Raw genomic sequence first — 5,123 nt, forward strand, 5'->3', positions numbered from 1 at the left:
GCCAATACCGACCACGATTCGTTTTCCTTTTTCTATACACAAGTACACTGACTAAGTTCGAGCTTAGATAGAGCAGGAGGCCGAAGCCTATAGTTTCTTTGAGGGGTGAAAGCCTGGAGTAGAAGCAGAAAAAAGCCCACGAGGTGACGAGGAGAGGACGGACGTCAACGTAAGCAGTGATTCTCTTATATATATATATATATATATATATATATATATATATATATATATATATATATATATATATATATATATATATATACTAGTACATATGCTCGTGCGTTGCAATGGGCGGAAAACTTGACAAAAGCTACTTCACATGCCAGTACGCTCCACTTACATTCAAGTCTAACAAACAAATAAGGTTGCCCTCATCTCTATAAGGTGCATATGCGGGTGTGTTGCCTCGGTTGAATTATCCTTAGAAACTAAGAGTCCCAAATATCAAACAATAAACTCTGTTAACAGGAAATGCAGTCGGTAGTAAGTTCACTTAGTATATGGTTGTCGACCTAGATTTTCCAAAATGGTTTGAACCGATGCATTTCCCTTGCAAACTATGCAGACAGAAGATCAAATTTGAAAAATTAAATAATTGTTTTTCTGGAAAGGAGAGGTGCAACAAGAGATCAGTTAAATTGCATAATAAAGACCACCATTTTGACATATCATGTAATTCCATCCTAGACACAAATCTCGCGACCAGTCTGTCATGCATTCCTAAAACAGTATGCCTCTTCAGCGGTCACAGGTGCACGGCTGGGAACTTTCCCCGAGCGTTTTGTCTGCAAGAGATGTTCAGATTACTTCATCTGTGAATAGACGGCACACCCAGCTAGTATTTAAGAACAAAACAATAAAATGCCGTTGAATTCCCATCATGTAGAATAAGGCACTGCCTCCATGAAACCTGCAATGACAAGAGCATGTAAGTTTTCTCGGCGTGGTATTTGTAATCCACATGCCCTAACTACCAAGTTCTCAACTAAGAATATATATATATATATATATATATATATATATATATATATATATATATATATATATATATATATATATATATAATACCGCCACCTTATAATATCACCACTGCTATTCATAGATGCTGGTTGGTAGACAAATATGATCTGAAATGGTTTATGTCAGATGAAAGAGCATAGGGCACTTTTATTGTGTTTTTAATAGTGAAACTTCTATCTCTACAAAGTTTTTCCCTCTGTTTCGTCTACATGTCGTGGCACAAAATATTGTTGCTACTACACAAGCTGATGAAAATAGTGTGTACAGAACCCGCGGACAAAGTTGCTCCATGTGAAATTCAACACGTGAAATCCACCCGAGATGTCGGTCTCTAGGGGTTTCAGTTTGGTTCTGGTGCCAGCCTTCCCCTCCATTTTGTTTCTTTCTTCTAGTTTTGGGCTTTCTCTTGCTCTCCCCTGTAATTTTCTTTTGCGCCTTTGGGCGCTTACTTGTATCTGTACTGACTGCCAAGTCACCTTCGAGTTGGAATATAACAAGCGGTGGGTTTTTTTGGGCCCCCGTCAATCTCGAAAAAAAAAACCAAAAAAATCTACTGAAACCATATGCATAGATTATAGTAGTTATGGTAGCTCATTTCATGTCCAACAAAAATTCATATGTGTTCTCTAAAATAAAAACATAGGTCTTAAATATAAACACAAAGAAATAGTGTTTTCTTTAAAAGAAAAGGTGTAGAGAATGAACTATATACACTGAATAGTCATTACATGAATCAGAAGTAGAAGCGGTACTTTAGGACAAAAAACATATATTGTACAACTGGTTCTATCTGTATGTAACCATGCGAAATTAAGCTCAATATACCTCGTTTTCCGCTGAAGTCAAGATCTATTGCAGATCAATGCGAGCAGCTTCAATGTCGAACCTTCCATATAGAATGCAGGCCCTTGTCTATACAATTGCAGTCAGAGTTGATTGCAATATTGACGCGTATGTCATGAGCAGCAAAATCATATGCTCCTGGGTTCTAGCACTTGCCCAACTGATATAGTTCAAGCAGGAAAAAATATTCAGTAAACCAAAATGGAAACCTTTTAGAAAGTAGAGGGGCTCGGTGTTAAGCAATGGTTTCAGGTAACTATCGGGTTCAACCAGTACTATGCTACCTTCTAATAAACATGGAAGATGATTAAGGTCTCAATGAGATATAATGAACTGTAGTGTGGTCAGCAGCAAGAGGAACATTTAAACATTCAATGTGCCCATTGCAAGTGCTCCAATAAATGCAATAAGCAGAACTCAAATAAAGCAACATCTCTAGGACTGTATTCTGGAAAATATAAATAGAAGACCAGGTAAACTTTGCAACAGTCAATATACCTTTTAAGAAGAATCAATCGGCTATCATAATATTTTGACGGGCTACGACTATCATATTCAGCAACCAAAATGATACAATATATATCATAGGAAAAAAAATTACTAAGTGCAGGTGGCAAGAAAAAGAGAGATATGAGTGGTCAAACTCTCCTGGAAGCAAAGAGATCTTGACTTACAAACTCAAGGCACATAGCAGCATACCGAAATTTCTAGCTAGTTGTACTTGCAGGTAGTGAAAATTAAGCAGGCAATGTTAGGAGACTCGAAAGAAGGCTTTGGCCAGCCTGTGATCCGCACATTATATGATCATGTGCAGGTTCGTATTTTACTGTTTAAATTCTTGAGTCTCTCCTCATCTTGTTTTGAAATAGCTCCATGTTAGGACTTCTTCTATCCATAGTTTGGTAGTTGCTTGAGAATAATAGCTAGCAGAGAAACAGCTCGGGGAAAATAAGCATACGATAATTAGAACAAGCTTCTCTGGTTACAGGCTGCACATTCAAAAGGCAAGATAAGCTTGTGATTCCCCAAGCTGTTTCTCTGCTAGCTTTTTTATCCTTAATGGCAGGAACTCCGTGTCGATGGCTGTTTTTTAGGGCCTCGGCATTCTCACTCCAGAGAGCTACCATAGTTATATTACACCCCAAAAAAGATCGTCTTCACTAAACAAGAAAGCAATTGTGTCTCACTCCAGATGATTATTTAGTGTCTCTTTACAAACTCTCTGCTTCATATGTGGTGGTGGTGTCACTCTGCAACTGTCAAATAGTCTATCTCTGTTAACTACTTTCCTGAATGGTACCCAAACCAAACAGAGCATTTCCATTTTTCTAGTTTATTGTTGTGTTATTCACCCATGAGCAATGTGATGCCGATACGGTAATAACTATTCATTATACTATTGCTCGCTAGATTATTTTCAGCTCAGCAGGTGTCATTCTCAAACTTCATATTCCATGGGAAATCATTAAATTTCAAGATACTCAAAGAAGTTTAATCGATATCAATTCTGTTATTATTGTAGAACGACACAAGTAAATGGGAGTAAACTCTAAAAGAAAAACCAGAGCAGTTTCATGAGCAAATATGCCTATGTATATTGATTTTGGAGCAGGAAGTACCTAAAAGAAGTGTAACATAGAGCTAACAATGCATTAAGTGGAAAGCACAAAAACATATGCAGGAATCTTATAGAGACACATAAGTAGAAGTACCTTGGTGGCCGGGAACGCCGGCAAGGCTTAGTGCAGGAATCCTCATGGCGGACACGGCGGCCAGCCCCTAGTGGGTGGACCTGCTCCGTGCAGCCATGGTCTGACTCCTAGATAGTAAACAGACAGAATTGGAAAGTGTGTATATGGTGAATAATGGTACTCCAGTACAAGGATAAGCAAGTACATTCGGCAAGCCGGACATTGTTAGCAACAGAAAAGCAAGTCAACACTCAAGGTCAAATGAAAGTCCACAAAAAAATGCATGAAACGGTGATAGGCCAAAAGATTAACTAAATGCATATGTAACTGCTACTTTTGGCCCAACAAATGCATATGTAATTGCTATTGTGATCTTGACTTTTCCAGATTGAATCAATACAATCTTTTTTGGTGCATCAACCATCTTTCAACTGACAAATGATTCACTAACTGTTCAGAAAATACATGGCATTAGTTCAAACTGAGGGGATTCAAAGATTGGAGAGAAATCAGACCGAGGGAGGGTAAGCGGAGAGACTTCATGAAGATTTTGACTGCTGCCGCCGCGGTCCTCATGACTTAATCGCGGCACCGCGGCCTTCCAAGCGCCCTCACATCCGTGGTCTTCCACCGCCAGCGTCGTCGAGGTCTTGCTCGTAGGCTCGCCCGTGTAGCTGTCTCCTATGATTATTGTGGATGAAGGAGTGGCTGGTGGCGAAGCCGGCGGGGTTGGGGAAACCATTGTCGAGGTGGAAGCAGTGGGGAGGAGTCCCGGCGGTGCCATGGTAGCAGGTGCAGGAGGCAGGGGTAGGCGCGGCGGCGGTGTACGGCGGCGCCGGGCGGGGCGGGGTGGGGAGGGAGGCGGCGGCGCCGGGCGGGGCGGGGCGGGAGGCGGCGGCGCCGGGCGGGGCGACGCAGGAGGCGGGAGGCGGCGGCGCGATGGAGGTGGAGATGGGATCGGGACTCGGGAGGCAGAGTCGTGAGGATGGTTTTTTTTTTCTATCGCCTGTACGGTTCGGTTGACTTATCACGAAGACTGCGGGTTGAATAGCAAAAACTACAGGGACTTTTATGCAAAAACGTCGACTACGTACGACCAGAAGCGATCGCTGCTTTATTAGTAGGGAAAGATATATATATATATATATATATATATATATATATATATATATATATATACGATTAGATATAGATACTCTAAATTATAATGGATTCGTTTGAGCTCTTAGAAATCGGCATAAGTATGCCATACCCGAGTTCTTCCATTGCTTCTGACTTGTATGTCGATCAAAATTTACAAAACTATCATACTCCATGACATCGTCAGTAAAGGACCCATTCAGTTTGTTGCAGGACAGAGACATAGAGATAGCGATGGAACAAACCCAAGACGCAGATCTGCTGGACGAAAACTCCCCGTTGTTACTGTTTCATTACAACTACAATGAGCCTCGAGGGGAAACCGACACTGATTCGGATGCAAGCGATGAGGAGGGTGAACAGGAGGGTGGATGCCAAGAGAGCTATGGCAAGGGCAAAGGTCACGATGAGGGTGAGGATGACGTTGTT

At 41.2% G+C, this 5,123-nt stretch overlaps 1 long non-coding RNA gene across 2 annotated transcripts; it reads right to left on the minus strand.

Annotated features, from left to right (window-relative positions):
- Window positions 1–617: 617 nt before the first annotated feature.
- On the minus strand, window positions 618–4,537 carry LOC123137955 (uncharacterized). Of its 2 annotated transcripts, XR_006468655.1 has the most exons (3): window positions 3,576–4,456; window positions 1,846–2,023; window positions 618–910 (listed from the first exon to the last, which is right to left on the minus strand). It is a non-coding gene; the product is annotated as an uncharacterized lncRNA (long non-coding RNA). The 2 variants fall into 2 exon arrangements; XR_006468654.1 differs by having other exon boundaries at window positions 1,846–4,537.
- Between the last annotated feature and the right edge of the window lie 586 nt (window positions 4,538–5,123).

The sequence above is a fragment of the Triticum aestivum genome, chromosome 6B (assembly GCF_018294505.1).
Source record: "Triticum aestivum cultivar Chinese Spring chromosome 6B, IWGSC CS RefSeq v2.1, whole genome shotgun sequence".
Lineage (NCBI taxonomy): Eukaryota > Viridiplantae > Streptophyta > Magnoliopsida > Poales > Poaceae > Triticum > Triticum aestivum.